General features: G+C 40.2%; 1 pseudogene; it reads left to right on the top strand.

Annotated features, from left to right (window-relative positions):
- The first annotated feature begins 18,125 nt into the window (after positions 1 to 18,125).
- On the top strand, positions 18,126 to 18,222 carry LOC119864841 (annotated as a pseudogene).
- Positions 18,223 to 19,799: the final 1,577 nt, after the last annotated feature.

The raw sequence follows: 19,799 nt of genomic DNA, 5'->3' as shown, positions 1-19,799 counted from the left end.
TGGTACCTCTTAATCCCTTTATCTCTTTTGCCCATTCCCCACCCCCACTCCTGCCCCTCTGGCAGCCACCGGTTTGTTCTCTGCATTAAGAGCTTGATGTTTTGCTTTGTTTCAGTTTGTTTAATTACAGCTCAATTTTTAAAAATTGTCCTCTTGGCCACATTTCCTCTTCTTCTACCAAACTCCTATTTGTCCTGCAAGATTCAGCATAGATGAGGAGTTGCCCCCAAAGCCTTCATATGCCTTGCCTTCAGTTACTATAGCTTATCCAGCTGTGTTTTAATTGCTGGTTTATATAGGGGAGAGGGTTAAGGGAAAAAAAAAAAAAAACGTTGGGAAACCTTGCTTGTGGAATTCACCATTTAACTCTCTCCCTCCCGTTCTCTTCCTCCCTACCCTTGATCTGAGAAATTTCTGGGCAAATCCCAGTTTTGGTTTCAGCAAAACACAATCCCGAGTGTGTGATTTTCAAGTGTGATTTTTCCCACACTTTTCTCTGGGGCTTCTAAATCAAAAAAACACGAGAAGGGACTCTGTTTTCCTGTTGGAGGCACTGCTTTTTAAGGACTTGGGGACAGATGAGTCTAGCATTTAAGTGAAGTCCAAGTCTTATCTTTTTTATTAATTTATACTGGAAAAGATGACTTCTTTTTGAGAAGGGCCTGTGATTTTGGAAAGAGCCCCAATCCACAAATATCCGTCTGAAAGGCCATACTTCACATTTAAACTCTTTAAGCAGATGATGACTCTTTCTTTAAAAGATTAACTGAGGGTTTTGATAGCTGGTTTCATCAGCCTGTTAATTCATTCCTGAGGAGAGGAAAACCAATGTACTTCTTCTACTTATCTGCCCATATCTTGTCTATGCTAATTGTCTATTATCTTTTTCTTTGAAAGGGCACAGCAAACCCCCTCTTGGCAGAAATTCTGATTAACTGTAATGGTGCCCCTAAGATAAGACAGGACTCTCTAACCCCCTTTACGGAGATTTAAAAAAAAAAAAAAACTCAGCCAAACCATGATCTCCTTGAGGAGCACCAGTTAAATGAAGGGAGAATTGTTTAGCAGCCAAGCAGTGCATAGAGTCCAAGGAGGAGGAGCCCCACAGAGTGTTCACTCTTCCCCCCAAGCTAGGAAGATTCTAGCATCTCCTGAACTACAAATGGCACACAAATCACCCAGACTCTGGTTCAGCAGATCTAGGTAGAGTCTGAGATTCTGCATATCTTTTTTCTAATATTTTATTTATTTATTTAGGAGAGAGAGAGGCAGAGACACAGGCAGAGGGAGAAGCAGGCTCCCTGCAGGGAGCCCGATGCAGGACTCAATCCCTGGATCCAGGATCATCCCCTCAACCAAAGGCAGATGTTCACCCACTGAGCTACCCAGGCGTCCTGAAATTTGGCATTTCTAACAAGCTGCTGGGTGATGTTGCTGCGGCTGGTCCAGGTGCCACATCGAGTAACAAGGAATAGCTCTGATTTCCTAAGCATTGTTAAAACCTAGATTCCAAGGGAGTTTCTGAGAGCTGACATGCTGGGGTTCTTTCTTGCTGGTCCTAGTTAAGTATTGATGGTAGCAATAATAATTACGAAAACAACGATGGCCAACATTTCTGGAGGGCCTAGTGGGTACGGTCAAACCTAGCCTAACTGTAACTGTTACCATCTCATTCAAGGACCATCTGTGGTTCAGAGACACTAAAGAACTTGCTCCAGTTCTTGTTGCTCAGAAGTTTCACAGCAGTGACTCAAGCCCTGTGTGGCTCTACAGATGGGCTCTTAAATAGAACTGTCTCTCATTTTCTGATGTCTCATTGTAGCTTCAGTGGGGCTGAGCATGCATAGTTTGACCTTTGCTTTCAAAAGGAGCATTTCCCCAGGTGCTATAGAACTAAGCCAATGGTGCAAAGCTCTCCAAGAAATCCGATGGAAGGTACAGGTAGGTGATGAATTGATACATAGGCAAAAACTACCCTGATAATGACCTGCAGGCTTGATGTGCCCTGATAACAAAATGTTTTCCCCAGTGACTATTTTTTACCTTGCAAAGCAGATGCTACATTAGGAGAGTGTTGCCACCATAATATGAGGTTTTTTTCAAAATTGGTGAGAAGGGAAGAAAAATGTATCTATTATGTATTTTTTAGTCAAAATTGTGTTGTCTTCCTTGAACAAAAATCAAAATGCTTGAATGGGACACTCAAAGGGACAGTTGATAAAGGAAAGAAAAATGATAAGCTGAACTTCATAAAAATTAAAAATTTTTACATTTCATTTTTTAAAATTTTTTTATTTATTTAAAAAATTTTTTAAAAAATTTTTACATTTTAAATGGCACTGTTAAGAAGTGAAACAGATGAGCCACATACTGAAAGAAAATGTTTGTAAATCTCTATCTTGTAAAGGACTTGTATCTTTACAAGTCAGTAATAACCCAATTAAGTAATGACTGAAAGATCTGAGAAGATATTTCACTGAAGTAAATATACTGATGATCAATAATACACGAAAGGGGGCAGCCCAGGTGGCTCAGCGGCTTAGCACTGCCTCAGCCCAGGGTGTGATCCTGGAGACCCCAGATTGAGTCCCACGTCAGGCTCCCTGCATGGAGCCTGCTTCTCCGTCTGCCTGTGTCTCTGCCTCTCTCTCCTCTCTGTGTATTCTCATGAATACATAAATAAAATCTTTAAAAAAAAATAATACACGAAAGGTGTTAATACCATTAGGCATTAGGGAAATGCAAATCAAAACCACAATGGGAGGCTAATTCATACTCAGTAAAATAGCTGTAATAAAAAAAAAAATACGGACAATGATAAGTATTGACAAGAGCATGGAGAAACTGACACATTGCTGGTATGAATGTAAAACGGTTCAATTACTTTGGAGAACAGTTTCTGTCCTGCAAAGGATTCTGTTTCTTGTTGCAATTTCCTTATTTATTGAAATACCATTTTGGTGGTAAATTTTACATGCTGTGTCTTTCTTTTTCTTCTTCTTTTATTTTTTTTAAGGGGGAGGGGCAGAGGGAGAGGGAGAGAGAGAATCCCAAGCAGGTACCACACCCAGCACGGAGCCTAGGATCATGACCTGAGCTGAAACCAAGAGTTGGACACTCAACTGACCGAGCCACCCAGGCACCCCAACATGCTGTTTCTTTTGATGTACAATGAACTTTTGATCAAAAATACTTAAAATCCTTTCATTGATGCTAGCCAAATTATGGAAGCAGCCCAAGTGTCTGCCAATAGATGAATGGATAAAGAAAATGCAGTATGTATATACAATGGGACTATCACTCAGCCATAAAAAAGAATGAAATCTTGCCACTTGCAATGGCATGGATGGATCTAGAGAGTATAATGCAAAATGAAATAAGTCAGTCAGAGAAAGACAAATACCATATGATTTTGCTCATATATGGAATTTAAAACAACAAAACAAATCAACAAAGGGGGAAAAAAGAGAGAGAGGAAAACCAACAAATAGACTCTTAACTGTAGAGAACAAGCTGATGGTTAGCAGAGAGGAGGTGGGTAAGAGGATGGGTGAAATAGGTGATGGGGATTAAAAATATACTCATCATGATGGGTACTGAGTAGTGTATAGAATTGTTAAACCACCATATTGTACACCTGAAACTAATATAACATTAAGTTAACTATTGGAATTAAAATTTAAAACAAATTAAATCCTTCAAAAGGTGAAAAAACTGAACTTATATTTTGTTGTTGTTGCAACTTCTGTTAATCTTATCAGACATCAATCAGTTCATACCCCTAAACTAGGAGTAGTGAGTAGTTAATTTTCTAAGTCAGCTTTATTAAAATAAATTTGATCTAAAATTTTGGCAACCTTAATTGAAATGTGTACTTTGTCTCCTAAATGTAACAGATTTTTAAAAACATTTTATTTTTTTAATTTAATTTTTATTTTTTTTAAAAAAACATTTTAGACTAAAAACCATTTGTAAATATTCCAATATCTTGTATTTACTTTGGTATCCTTTTGTAATAAAATGTGTGCATATTTATATATGCTCATGTTTATTAATTTCTCTTGTCTGTCTTCTTTCTTCCTGTTCCACTGTTATACAGGATGTGTCTTATTGGTTGACTTTGCAATGGAGCGCAGACATTGCATAATGAGATCCAAAAGAATAGCCTTCATGCACAAACCCTGGACTTTGAGATGAGGATGTAGGAAATGAAGAGACTTTCTGCTGCCTTCCTCTGGTAAGTGGGTAAAGATGCTTGCGGCTGTCTGGAATCTGGCTGCATAATATTAGTTGGAAATATTTTTTAAAAATATAAGTATGAAAAGGCATGTTGGACAGTGAAAGGAGGGAACTGTAGTAGACACTTGTTCAGCGGCTCTCCCCTTTCTAATTTGGAGAATCGCCAATGGCATGAGCTCTACCTCCTACAGTAGAAGTCGGAGAGAGATGACACATTGTCCTGCTTTCCTCTCTCTGGATGCCAGAAGGAGAGCATGTGAGCCCAGAGCAGCCACTGGGCTTTGAATCGTGATTGAGCGTCGCAAGAGGAATCTTAATGTTCATTCAAGATAGTCTGTTCATGTCTTAGGGCTGTGGTGCTAATGCAGCTCCCTCTGCCTGGATCATTCTGTTCCTAACCCTTCCCTAGCTCTTCCTTCAGTCAGGGCTCTGCTCAAATGTTACTTCCCTGACCACCTCCCCTCAAATAACTACCTCATCTACTTTCTCTAAGTCAATTTTTCTATATGTGACCATCACTACCTAGGATTATATCTTTATTTTTAAATTCTTTATTGTTTAATCTTTTTTCCTACTAAAATGTATTCTCCATGAGGACACAAACTTTTTGTCTTGTTCTCCACTTTATCTCCAGAGTCCATAATAGTATCCAGTACAAAGTGAGTGTCCGATACCCCTTTTTTTAAAAAGATTTTTTAAAATTTATTTATTCATGAGAGACTCAGAGAGAGAGGCAGAGACGTAGGCAGAGGGAGAAGCAGGCTGCCCGCGGGGAGCCTGATGCTGGACTTGATCTCAGGACCCCAGGATCATACCCTGAGCCAAAGGCAGACGCTCAACCGCTGAGCCACCCAGGTGCCCCCCAATACCCTTTTGTTAAGTGAATACATAAGTGAAAACTAGCCTGGTGTGTGGCAGGCCAGTGACAACTTGTTAAGCTGCCCTGAATTAGTAATAGTTTTCTATCAGGCTTACTTGAAGGTGATTTGAATCTTGAGTGAATATATGATTGGAGTTCACTCTCCAGCAGTGACGTGATTTTTGTGTTAAGTTACAAGGTTCAGTTATGAAGTTGTGATGAGGAATGAACATTTGGCTATACAGACTCTAATTTAAAATGGCATCTGCCTGCAGGCCCTAACACAAAATCTGTCAACTTCCCCTTAAACACTTAGAAAAACTATGAAAAAGATAGAAACCGGTTCTGATAGATGATGAGGTGCAAAGTATCAGAGGGATTTTCACCAACTGTAAATCAAATGATGCAGGATTAGGAAAACAACTCACAGTTATGAAATAGTGCTGCCTGCTTCCCCCAAAAAAGGGAAAAAAGAAAACGCTCTTCAAAATGAATTGACAGAGGTTAAAAGTGCCAAAAGAAAATACACACCTATAAGGAATTAGAAAAGTTTAGAAATTAAAGGATGAGTAAAGTTTTTCTGGTAACTGCAAATGAAAAGGCATAGAGATGGCAAAATTATTTTCTGACAATATAAAACCTGAGGCAGAGAGCATTAATGGGACAAAAGAGATAATTTTATACTGATGACAGTTAGAATCCATAGCAAAGAGAATAGTCAACAACCTAAACGTACTTATCACAGATCCAGAAAGAAGGAGAAATAGATAGGAGGCAGCTGTTGTGGGAGGTGTAAAAACATTCTTCATATACGTTCACAAATCTACTATTTAGAAAATATAAATAGATGAGAGAATTTGAAAAATAAACTTAATAAGATTTAATATGTATTTTGTATATTGAAACTATTTTCTCCTCTTGGGTGTCCATTAATGTTTATAAAAGTTGACCCTGTGTTAGCACATTGAGAAAATAACTTCCCCAGATGAAAATGCACAAAGTATCTTTTTAATTTTTTAACTTACTTAATTGAGAGAGAGAGGTGGGGGGAGTGGCAGAGGGAGAGGGAGAAGCAGGCTCCCGGCTTAATCACCTCTCTAAAGGCCCAGTTTCCAAATACAGTCACACTGGTGGTTAGAGCCTCAGCATATGAATTTTGGGGAGGCACAATTCAGTCCATCACGGATATAATTATTGATAAAAAGAGAAATCTGAAATTTATAGTTATGTCATACAGGGTACATATATGTAGTTATGTCATCAGTAGTAATAAGTGTTCTTTAATACTCTGCAGTTCATAACAGTTGCTCATTTATCTTATTTCTCAGATCATTCCAATGCCACTTCATCATTTCAGCCTTTTCTGAATAGCACTTCCATGTATCATGTGCTACTGGGTATGTGTAAGAGCCATTGCTCTCTAATGCATGACCTGGCTTTGTTTTTCTTCTTACACTTAACATTATCCACTATATTTATTTGTTTAATTAGTTACTGCCTGTCTCTTCTGCTACAAAAGGCTTCCTGAGAGCAGACTGCACCTGTTTTTGCACTCTTATATCCCAGCACCTGGAACAATACCTGGTGCATAGTAGGCAATCACTAAATTGTGACATGAAAGAGTAGGTGGTCATGTTACCATCTCAACTAAACTTTGGGCTAAGTAGGTAGTGTAGGTGCTGTTAATGGATGCGGGATCAGATGTTCACATGGGCGTAGGTGAGGGGTTCTGACTCCCTGCCCTGGATACTCTTTCGGTCATCATATGACAGTCTTCATGATTCACCTTCTTGTCTTAGATGATTAGATACAACATCTAAGACATCCCTTTTTTTTTTTTAAAAGATTTTATTTATTTATGCATGAGAGACATAGAGAGAGAGAGAGAGGCAGAGACACAGGCAGAGGGAGAAGCAGGCTCCATGCAGGGAGCCTGACGTGGGACTCGATCCCAGGTCTCCAGGATCTCACCCTGGGCCGAAGGCAGCGCTAGACCGCTGAGCCACCGGGGCTGCCCAAGACATCCCTTTTGAGAGAAGAGCATCATTGAGATATAATTCACAAACCATATAATTCATCCATTTAAAGTATACAATTCAATAATTATTAGTATACAATTCAATATATCCACAGAACTGTGCAACCATCACCACAATCAATTTTAAAACATCTTTCACCTTGAAAAGAGATTCCTTTTAAGTGGCACACCTCGATTCCCCAGTCAGCCAGCTCCAGGCATTCCCTAATGTATTTGAAGTCTTTACAGATTTACACATGTGTACACACACACACACACACACACACACAGAGTAATTGGAAAATCTGTAATCTATATATATCTGTATCTGTATCTATATCTATGTCCATATATCTGGGCTTTTTCCTTCCCTCTGACCACTCTGTTCTGGTGCCACATTATCCTTCCACTATCCCTCCTACTTGTTCCCTTCCTCCTTTGTCCTGTGATACTCACCCTGCCTGGTCTTGTCTGGGCTGACAAGGAGTTGTCATCGTATCTCAGCTTCTTTGCAGTGGGCTTTCTGAGTGTCTTCTGGAAACTGAGAACTGTGAAGCCATCCTGCCTGAGTTTATTTTATTTTATTTTTAGATTTTATTTATTTATTCATGAGAGAGAGAGAGAGGCAAAGACACAGGCAGAGGGAGAAGCAGGCTCCATGCAGGGAGCCCGACATGGGACTCAATCCCAGGACTCTAGGATCACGCCCCGGGCCCAAGGCAGGCACTAAACCGCTGAGCCACCCAGGGATCCCCTCTCTGCCTGAGTTTAAATCCAAGCTCTGCTACTTGGCAGCTGTGTGACTTTGGGAGAATTTCCTTCTCTGTTTCAGTTTGTTCTTCTGTACAAGGGGATGATAACGGTGTCCTCAGAGGATTAAATTAGCTATTATGTAAAAAATGCTTAGTATAGTGTGTGGCACTAAATAAGCACTAGGTTCATATTACCACCACCATCATTCTTGTTATTATTAAATGTTTGGCAACAGCATCAGGGGACTTGAGAAAAAAGTGTATCACAATTGATCCAACAATTCATTTTAAGAGATGCATTCTAAGTAAACAATTGGACAAGTACATAAAGATTTGTGTACAACATGAGATTAAAAATATTTTTTAAGAAAAGGAATGAAAATTTTGAAATAGATTGCATATTGGTTAAATAGCAATGGAATACTATGTAGCTTCATTAAGAATTACATTAAGTGGGCAGCCCGGGTGGCTCAGGGGTTTAGCACTGCCTTCGGACCAGGTCATGATCCTGGAGACCTGGGATCGAGTCCCATGTCGGGCTTCCTGCGTGGGGGCTGCTTCTCCCTCTGCCTGTGTCTCTATCTCTATCTCTCACTCTCTCTCTGTGTCTTGAATGAATGAGTAAATAAAATCTTTAAAAAAAAAAAGAATTACATTAAGTAATTCTTACATTAATTAATTACATTAAGAATTAGCCAGGAGTACCTGGCTGGCTCAGATGGTAGAGCATGCAACTTTCAGTCCTGGGATTGTGAGTTCAAGCCCCATGTTGGGCATGGATCCTACTTTAAAAAAAAAAAAAAGTTACCTACATCAGGAATTCTTAAACTTTTCTTATTCTATGGATCCCTTTGGCAGTTTGGAGAAACCTAATGGATCCTTTCTCACAATAATGTTTTTAACTGTATAAAACAGAATACACAGGATTGCAAAGAAAACAGTATGTGGAAATAAAAGTATCAGACATTTAAAAAGTTGTAATATACTAATAAATGTCATTCTTGTTATAGGCACAAAATAAGATCTAATAGGTCTAATAATTATAATTTTAAAGTACTGGTAAACATAAACACATCAAGATATGCATGACAGGCTCGAAACAAATTCACAGGTACTGCTAACATGACTGTGATTTGTCGTCTATATCAACAACTGGAAGAGATGTTAAATGTCAGTTAGAGTCAGTGAAAATAAATATATCATCTTTTTCTTCCCCCAAATTCATAAACCCTCAGGTTTTAAAATCCATGATCTAGCTCACGGTCCCCAAATCTTTTCTATAAAGTTTCAGATAATAAATATGATAGGTTCATGGGCCATACATTCTGGGTCACAACTATAGTTGACCCTTGAACAATGTACGGAATAAGGGTGCTGAACCCCTCTGAGGTAAAAATCTGCATATAACTTTTAAAAAAAAATTAGTTTTAAGTAACCTCTACACCCAATGTGGGACTTGAACTCACAACCCTGAGATCAAGAGTTACATGTTCTAAATACTCAGGCAGCCAGGTGCCCCTTGCATATAACTTTTGACTCACCCAAAACTTAGCTACTAATAGACTACTATTGAGAATGTTATTAAGAAAATCATAAGGAAGAGAAATACATAAACAGTCTTATACTATATTTATTTTTAAAAATCCACATGTAAGTGGACAGCGCAGTTCAAACTCATGTTGTTCAAGGGTTAACAGTACTCAATTTTGCCATTGTAATGAGAAAGCAATATGTAAACAAATAGGCATGGTTGTGTTTCAATAAAACTTTACTCAACAGGCAGAGGGCCTGATTTGTCTTGTGAAACACAGTTTGCTGTCCCCAATCTAGGTTACTATTTTCTTTTTCAAAAAAAGATTTTATTAATTTATTTGAGACAGAGAGAGAGAGCATGAGAGAGGCACAAGACTGAGAAGAGAGTACAAGTGGGGGGTGGGGTAAAGAACAGCAGAGAGGGAGAAGGAGGCTCCCCACGGAACAGGGACCCCCGAGCTGGAGCTCCACCCCAGAACTGAATTCAGCTGAATTCAGACATTTAACTGACTGAGCCACCCAGGTGACCCTAGATTACTATTTTCTAATGCAGAAAGATGTTCCTTAACTACTAAATGAAAAAAATAATTTTTATTTGATAAATAATTATGCACTGTCTTATTCTGGTGAAAAAAATTGTACCTCTATGTATGTCTTTGTATGTATGTGTATATGTATATAAATGCACAAGTCTGAAGGACCAATAAAAATGTTGATGGTGATTATTTCCGAGTGATTGGAATATGAACAATATTTTTTCTTTATACTTTTCTATATTCTCTCAATTTTCCCCCATCAGTATACATTCAATTTTTAATGAGAAAAATAAGAATTAAAAATCAATTAGTTTGAGGAGGCTTTGAAAGCCCAAATTTATATGGAGCAGAAAATCCCCCCAGGATCCCTTTAACCACTTCTCCCATCTAAGTCCTCAGACAGAAGGAACTCATTGGCATCCTTGCACTGTCCCAAAACAACTACAAATATTGATATTCTATTTTATGCAGTTCAAAACATTATCCTGAGAAGGGACCCATTAATCTTCCCCAGACTGCCAAAAGGATCCATGGAACAAGAAAAAGTGTCTTGTCTCCTGCAAGGTCTATATCATGGATCCTGTTTTAACCCTCTTGGGGTCAAATGGCCCATTTTTAGTGTCTTCACTACAGCCTTTTAAGGATTAAAATCAAAGTCCTTATAGAGGCTCCCAAAGGACTGGAAACCGGAGGTCCTCTGTAAAGCTGATTCTATCCCCTTCCTGTCTACAGGCTGATGTTACCAATGCTGGGACAGCTCCCAGTCTCTCTTCGGAGGCCTTCTTACTTCCAGAGAGTACCGTTAGCTCTTCTATCAATTTCCTGCCTATGTCAGACCCAAGGGCTATGTTCTCTGTCCCTCTTAAGCCCTCTGCTTCATTCCTGGCTGACAGAACTCTGGTGATGTCAGATACTGACTTGGGGAATATGATCTTTCCCATCTCCAGGGAGGATTGAGTGCTGATTAGTACAAATCATTGTGTGTGTGTGTGTTGGTTTTTTTTTTTTTTTAACCTGGAGGCATTTGCCCTGTTAGGGTTCCGTGGCAATGTCCAAAGACGTTGTTATCATGAAAAGGGGGCTGCCACTGGCATCTAGTGGGTAGGGGCCAGAGATGTGTCTAAACTTTGTACACTTTGTAAGACAGCCTTCCCGACACAGAAATATCTTCTCCAAAATGCCAATAGTGCCACAGTGGAGAAATCTTGGTCTAAATGAATCATAGTAATTCCATTTCCTTTGCGATGTGATAAAACTGTGGCTAGTGAGCTTTAGAGGAAGCTTGGTGATCCAGTAATTCCACTTCTGGGTATTTATTGAAGAAAATGAAAACACTAACTCAAAGAGCTATCTGCATGCCCATGTTCCCTGCAGCATTATTTACAATAGTCAAGACATGGAAAGAGCCTCACTGTCCATTAATGAATGAATGGATAAAGAAAATGTGATATATAACAGTGTGTTTACAATGTTAGAATATATATTATAGGATACTGGAGTATTATTCAGCCATAAGTAGAATAGGATATTATTCAGGCATAAAAAAATGAATGAGGGGCACCTGGGTGGCTCAGTCGGTTAAGTGTCTGCCTTCAGCTCAGGTCATGATTCCAGGGTCCTGGGATAGAGCTCCACATCAGGCTTCCTGCTTAGTGGGGAGCCTACTTTCCCCTCTCTCTCTGCCTGCTGCTCCCCCTGCTTATGCTCTCTTTCTCTGTGTCAAATAAATAAATAAAATCCTTAAAAAAAATGCATTCTTGCAATTCATGACAACATGGATGGACCATGAGGGCATTAAGCTAAGTGAAAAAACTGGATGGAGAAAGACAAATCCAATGATCTCACTTATATGTGGAATCTAAAACAAAAACAAAAACAAAACCATCCAAGCTCATAGATACAGAGAACAGATTGGTGGTTGCCAGAAGCAGTTGGTGGGGAGTGAGAGCGAAATGGGTGAAAGGAGTCAAAAGACACAAACTTTCAGTTATGAGAAAAAAGAGTATGGAGCTGTAATGTACAGCATGGTGATGATAGTTTATAATACTATATTGCATTTGAAAGTTGCCAAGAGAGTGTATCTTATGAGTTCCCATCACAAGAAAAAAATTCTGTTATTGTGTATGATGGAGAATGTTAACTAGACTTACTGTGGTGATCATTTTGCAATATATGCAAACACTGAATCCTATCTCATACACCTGGAACTAATATAATGTGGTATGTTAATTATATCTAAATAAATATGATTTTAAAAAAGAGAAAACTGAGGAAAAGATGACTTTTATTCCTGATAAAATATTCCAGGAGGAAACACTCACTACCCTTCCTTCAGATCCCTGGACATTCTCAGGGGAAGAGGTGATGATGGCAACTGCAGTGGCTTTGAATCATTAATACAAAGAGGTTGGTAGAGATAAGATGGAAAATGTACCTACATCCTCAGTGCCTGCTGAGTCTTGGAGGTTTTATAAAATGTTAGCTTAATGAGCCAACAGTATCTCTCTGGCTCTCTCTCCCTTTTTGTGTTTGTTATATGAATCCTGGGAAGAACTCTGATTGGCCTAATTGAGTGACACTCCCACTTCATGGGCCAGTCATGATTCAGGCAGGTGACATAAGAATCACATGCTCAGCTCCGTGTTTAGAGATGATGTCTGTCACCATCAGAAAGAGACTAGAGAGTCAATGGATATGATTGACTTCTAACGTATTCACAATGTTGTGCTCTGTGTCTGACCCCAACATTAAGGCAAGTTAATTCATAGTCTCTTCTTATTTTATTTTATTTTATTCTATTTTATTTACTTTATTTTATTTATTCATGAGAGACACAGAGAGAGAGGCAGAGACATAGGCAGAGGAGAAGCAGGCTCCCTTTGGGGAGCCAGATGTGGGACTCAATTCCAGGACCCACCCAGGCATCTGTCATAGGCTCTTCTGATAATGATCTTGCACTGGACTAACAGTAATGGCAATGAGCAGTGCACCCGCTGTGTGCCAGTCACTTTATGTATTTCTCCTGAACCTTCATAATCACCCCCAAGTGACTGGTACTATTTTTCCCATTTTACAGATAATGAGAATTGGAACCTGGAGAGGCTGGCTGCCTTGCCCGAGGCCACACAGTGAGATGTTCAAAGAATCAAATCCAAGTCAGCTACTGGAGTTCACACTATTTTACCACACTGCACTGCCTTCCTTCCTAAGTGTCTGTGCTACATGGATTACAAGGTCAGTTTAAAGTTGGGTGCATCTAAGGGAAGACCGTGTCTTAATATTTTTTGCCAAATGGATGATGCTTCCTGGCAGCGACTTTAAGAACAAAGTAAAAAGTGGGACACCTGTGTGGCTCAGAGGTTAAACGTCTGCCTTCGGCTCAGGTCGTGATCCCGGGGTCCTGGGATGGAGTCCCACATCGGGCTCCCTGCATGAAGCCTGCTTCTCCCTCTGCCTGTGTCTCTGTGTTTCTCATGAATAAATAAATAAAATCTTAAAAAAAAAAAAAAAGAAGAACAAAGTAAAACGGAAAGTTGAAGATGATAGTTCAAATAGAAAGAACTCCCCTCCGGTGGTGGAGCAGGGAGGTGTGATGGGGTTAGGCTGAGGCGGGCATGACGTGAGGATGGAGATCTTGCTCGCTGCTACCTCAGATGCCCTGGGGAGTCCCTCCGTTCTCTGCTCCAGCACCCTAACCATCAATACCACTATGCTTTCTTGTGGTTGCCAGTGTCAGCACGGTGCTATTCATCCTAACGAGGATGAATAAAGCTCGACTAACAGCGTGCAGAATTTCCTTTAGTCTTCTTGAATGGGTGAGCTAGAGAACTTTAATGGGACCAGAGACTCAGAGAGGTGGAGATCTCTGTCCAAGCCATGGCTAGCAGTGTAAGGAGGTGCATTTCTCATTACACATCTGGGCCTCTCTCTTATCCATCTCCGTCTGCATGTTCCTGACTCCTTGGCTTGACTCCAGCTGAGCCCTGGCTCAGAATGCCATCAGTCCCCCTTTACTCAATCATCAATCAAGGCTCAGAGGAGATCCCACATCCTTGGGGGAAACATGTCTGTGACCACTTCATTCCATGCAATGCTTTCCCTTTGCTGATGCCTTTAAAAAAACTGCTCTAAACTTTATTATAAGCATCTTACTATACATATCTTGATGTACTCGTTACCACTTAACATAAAAAAAGCAAACATGTAATTTTTAAATACTACTCAAAACAGCTCCTCTAGGTTAGGAGATAGAAGGCTACCCCTTGCTAGTTGTGCAATTTTGTTAAATCACTCTTGCAACCTCAAGTTGCTTGGCTCCCACTGCCAATATGGGCACTTATCTTACCAAGCCCTTGATGGCTTGTAGGGTTCCTGTGTGGATGAAGGCAGATATTGCACAGGAAAATGTTTATTGTCATTTTCCATATCAGTTATTAGGAAGCTGAATGCCTACAGGAGTCAGGCAGCTAATGTGAATGAGGGGAGGCCAGAGTGAGGTAATGGGGGTTGGCAGAGACTACTGGCCCTTGGGGACTACGAGTCCCATCTGAAGGGACAGTTGGTGCTCAGCTTCAGCCAATTGCAGCTATGTAGGAAGGAGGACCTAGTGCTGCTAGAGTTTAATTTTCAAAAAGAAATCCAAAATAAAGACTTTTTGTGACATTTCTTGATTTTTGAAACACTCACTGACTATGCCAAATACAACCCAGAGTCTTTTTTTAAAAAAAGATTTTATTTATTTATTCATGAGAGACACACAGAAAGAGGCAGAGGCATAGGGAGAAGAGGGAGAAGCAGGCTCCCTGTGGGGAGCCTGATGCAGGACTCGATCTCAGGACCCCCCAGACCATGACCTGAGCCAAAGGCAGATGCTCAACCACTGAGCCACCCAGGTTCCCCAGGCTAGAATCTTTCTTATAGAAAGCCATTTTGCAACTCTGCTCTATATGTGTATATTGTTTTAGACTAGAACAGACATCTGGATTGGATCCCTGAGTTATTTTTTCTTTAGTGTTTTCTTCACTATGCGCTTTCTGGGTCTATGGTCTGTTTTCTTTTTTTTTTCCTCCCTCCATAATGTGACTGTAATATTCTTGTGGGAAGTTCACATATTCTGTACTGAAGTATAATCCAAAGTGGATTAATTTCCTTGGTAAGTGATATTTGCTTGTTAGTCTGTTCATATGGCTCTTAAATTTCAGCATGAGTCAACATTGTCTGAGCTGCTTGTTAAAAGTGCTGATTTACCTCATCAATTCTCTCCAAGATACATACCCAGCATTAATATATACATGTATCCATCAAAAGTACATCCATCCATCATGTACTAGGGGATCCCTGGGTGGCTCAGCGGTTTGGCGCCTGCCTTTGGCCCAGGGCAGGATCCTGGAGTTCCGGGATCGAGTCCCACATTGGGCTCCAGACATGGAGCCTACTTCTCCCTCCTCCTGTGTCTCTGCCTCTCTCTCTCTCTCTCTCTTTCATAAATAAATAAATAAATCTTAAAAAAAAATAAAAGACATGTACTAGACTATTCATAGCAGCTTGATTCATAACAGCTGCATACAGAAGTCTATCCAGTTGTCTGTCCTCAGTATCAGAACAAATAAGAAATATGCATTCACAAGAAAAATCTGCACAGCAATGAAAATGAATAAGCTGCATCCACATGCAAAAATATGGATCAATCTCACAAATATAATGTTGAGCAAAGGAAGCTGGACACCTAGGAATATGTAGTATGTGTCTGTTTATATAAATACAGAAATTGGCAGAACCTAATCTGTAGGCTATAAGTCAGGATAATAACAGGATAACTGATGGAGAGAAGCAATGACAAAAAGGGGATCCCGGCCTCTGAAGTGCTGGCAATATTCTTGGTTGCATGAACATATGAGAATTCACTGAGCTGGACATCATTTCTACTTTTCTGTGCTTTACCATCTCAATGAAAAGCTAACATGCTAATTCCAAGGCTCCACTACAGACTAACAGAATCACTGTCTTGCACGGGGGTGGACTGGGAGTCCCCAGGCACTCCCAGTCCAGGTCATTACATGATTTCCCCTTCCAGAAAGACATTGCACTTGAAAGAGCACGTATTTATTCCTCCAGAGGACTTCTACAGGCACTCTTGGCTGACCCATCCAGCATCTGTCTTTCCTAGTTTCTCTTGTTGTGTATTTCCACATTTTACAAGATGCAAAGAGTGACATAAAATTAACAGGCATTATGGGTACATTCAAAGGCACTTGAGGGCATAGAGAGAGAGACAGCTCTGATAAAGTGCCAGCTTATAAAATATAGCTAAATAAAATTAACAGTTTATAGGGTGACTAAGACGCCATATCCCCAGGGAATAAGTCAAGTGTTCACCGCTGCTGAAATCCAGCTGAATGCTAGCTTCCCTGGGGAAGGAGATCTGGGTGGATGCCAAGGGCTCTAGGGCTTTTCCTGGAAGGAAAAAGGGGAGGTTCTATGACTGGGGTAGGGACAGGGAAGGACCAGCATTGTAGATGTTTTGGGAGCTGCACTCTCAAGCTTTGTTTTTGTCAGTGTGGGAAACCTAAAGCTGAGAGATTTATTCAGGTCACATTTATTTATCATTTGTGCTCTTGCATTAAGAATCTAGAAATATATTGAATGTCAAAGGGGAACCAAAAATGAATCTTTCAATAAGCTACAGGAAGGTCATAACTGCATACATGAACTTTGTCTTTGATAAAAGATATGCCTGGCACATAAGAATACTCACTAACTTCATTCATTCATTCTTTCATTCAACATCTATTTATTGAGTATTCACTTTAGGTTTGGTACCATTCTCAAGTAGTTGAGACAAATAGAAGACCTTTACCGCAAGGAGTTGATAGTCTAAATGGAGAGAGATCAGCCAATTCATCAGGTGTATAGTATGTTCCATAGCAGTAAGTTCTTTGGGAAAAAATAAATCAGAGAAAAAGAATAGAGGGTTGGAGAGTTGAGTAATGTTGCAGTTTTATCTGGGGAGATAGAGGAAGGCCTTACTGAAATTATGAGCAAAGACCCAAAGATGATGAGACAGTAGGCTGTGTGGATATATGAGGGAAAAGCCTTCTGGGCAGAGGGAACAGCAAGTGCAAAGGCCCTGAGGCAGGAGTATGCCTTGTGTGTTTGAGGATGCCAAGGAGTCTGGAGTGGTTGTAAAGGGTGAGTGAGAGGAAGGGTAGTAAAAAGTGAGATCTAACAGGTGATGGGGTTACTGGGTCATTCACTGCGAGAACTTTGACTTTAACTCTGAGTGAGACAAAAGCCACTGGAAGGTTGTAGGTAGAGGAATTACGTGATTGAATGATTAAATACAGCACTGTACACACTATACACCACCTTAACATACATTATTATACTTGATCTTCATAATGACCTGAAGAGATAAGAAGAACAGGAATTATTAGTCCTATTTTCAAAGGATTACATTATAGAAATTAATAGCACAGGCTCTGGAGGTAAACAGATGTGGATTTGAATCCTGAGGCAGCTGCATAAGAGCCAGGACTTTGTGCAAGAGTCAGCTTTGGTTTCCTCATCTCTGCAATGGAGAAAATAACACTATTGGGAGAGAAGATAAAATTACCAGTGGACATGCCTAGGTAGTGTCCAGCACGTGTTTTGCTCAGTGAACGTGACATTTGTCGGTACATTTTCCAGTTAGAAGGCATTTTAGACATCGTTCAACTTTGAAGGTCTTTGCATTGGCAAAAGCTGAATCGGCATCTGCTGGGGTAAATACACAGGCTCCTGGGCCAATGCCACAACTACTGAGCCCCTAATTCTGTTGCTTTGAAGCCTCATTTCAACGGCTAACAACTTAAAGTGAACCTAGCAATGGAGGTTAAGGCAGCTCCAATGCAATAACTGAGTAAATTATAGAACTTCTCTGAGCCTCATTTTTCTCATGTGTAGAGTGAAAACAGTGTCTACTACTGGAAATGGTGGGCACGATGCCTGCAAAGCTCTGCAAGCTCTACCAGGGCAGGTATGTGCTGAACACTCCATCGTTGTTAGTTACAAAGCAAGGTTCTCAAAATTACATTGTCCTTAAAATTAACTCACCATAAAAAAAATTCACTTGCATTACTTTGAGTATTTTTTCACTTTTAACAATTGAAATTGAATTTAAAAGAAACTTCATATCAGAAAGATTATTGTGGTTGCTCCCACAGTACATATACTAAAATTGGAATGACTCAGAGAAGATTAGTATGGCCCCTGTGCAAAAAGATTATCTATGTACCATCCAATGTCATCCTGTGGGTTCCCCGGTGCTACGAGGACAACTTACTCAGAGAATCACTGGAAGGAGGACACCAGGATATAAAGGAATACTTTTAGGATCACGTTCCTTGCTGATGCTTTTGTCTCAGGGTTGGGGCAAATATGGAACTTGTGGCCTAGGACACAGAGGGGGCAGATGAAGAAAGTGTCTGTTTCTTTCCAGGAAGGCTGAAAATAGATACATTGGTGCCAAGCTCTGCAACATTTACACAAGACAGGAAACCTCATCATGCACAGGACTACTTTTGCCTAGGGAGACCTGGCAACCAATTAAAGTGGTTGTCAAGCTGTAGTGCTTGGAGTCTACAAAAAAGAACAGACCTGCAGTGTTGAAGATTTATTCTCTAGGACTGTAGGAGAGCCACTTCGAATACACAATTCATGTGGATTCTTGGCGGACTCCTCCCGGGCCCTACTGCTTTTTCCTTGCCTTCTTGGGTTAAAGTATTACTCAAGTATTTATGAAAAAGGAGCATCAAGTGTGGCTGGGGTCCAGCATAGTTCAGTGCAATCAACTTGCACCAGCCCTCAGCCATGCTATGATACCGATTTTGCTATTAAATAATTGAAGAGGGGTTAGAGAGAACCAAACAGAATTACACCAGTTGCAAGCATTTATCAAACACCTAGCTTACCCTAGAAGCCATGCTAGAGAATTTTACTGTTAGCTTATGCACAGCAACTCTCTAAAAGGGGGTCTCATTAGACCCATTTTAAGGACGATGAAATACAGTGAGGTAAAGTAACTTGTCTGAGGTCACATGGCAACTTAGCTGCAGAGCTCAATTCAAATTACAGCATGCCTCATGCCAAAGTCCCATTATGCAGATGTTCAGACAACAAGTAGGGTTTTAAAGACAGAGAAGAAGGCAGCAAGGCTCTGAGGAAGGCTACTCTTTCCAGGAGTGTGTGCAGAATTTAATGGCATCTGTCCTGGTATTGGTTTAACTGAATTGGGAATTGTGTATAATGCTAGACCAGCTATCTGGGTCTACACCTAAAAGAGTGATGGAATCATTAATCCTGGAAGACAAGGAGACATGTTTTCTGGAATTAGCTCTTTTGCCAGCAAGTGACATACCTGTAATGGGTCTGCTAACATCGTGGTACAGTTATCCTGGGAAGAGTTTGCACAGGCCACCTGGCTGTGCCCTTACCCGTTGGGGGCATTTGATAAGACTGAACAGAGTATTGCTAATCCATTTCCTTATCAGTAGTAGTCCACACAAAAGGCCCTATTGGTTGTCAATTTCAGCTTTAAAGAATGGTCACATGATCAGGTAAGATACATTTGTGAAAAAGGTTTAGTGGACTCAATTAATAATAACAATGATATGAACATAGTACTTAATATGTGCCAGACACTATCCTGAGCAATTTTTTCATGTGATAACTCGTTTAACCTCTGAGGACTATTATCCCCATTTTACAGACAAAGAAGCAGAAAAGTAAACTCACTCAGGATCACTCAACTGCTAGGTGGCAAAGCTTGGATTTGAAATACAACAGAATGGCTTCACAATTTTCCATGCCCATGGGTCACTCAGTAT

The sequence above is a fragment of the Canis lupus genome, chromosome 20 (assembly GCF_011100685.1).
Source record: "Canis lupus familiaris isolate Mischka breed German Shepherd chromosome 20, alternate assembly UU_Cfam_GSD_1.0, whole genome shotgun sequence".
Taxonomy (NCBI): domain Eukaryota; kingdom Metazoa; phylum Chordata; class Mammalia; order Carnivora; family Canidae; genus Canis; species Canis lupus.
Note: the sequence above shows the minus strand (reverse complement) of the source record. Positions and strands in the feature narration are given on the sequence as shown.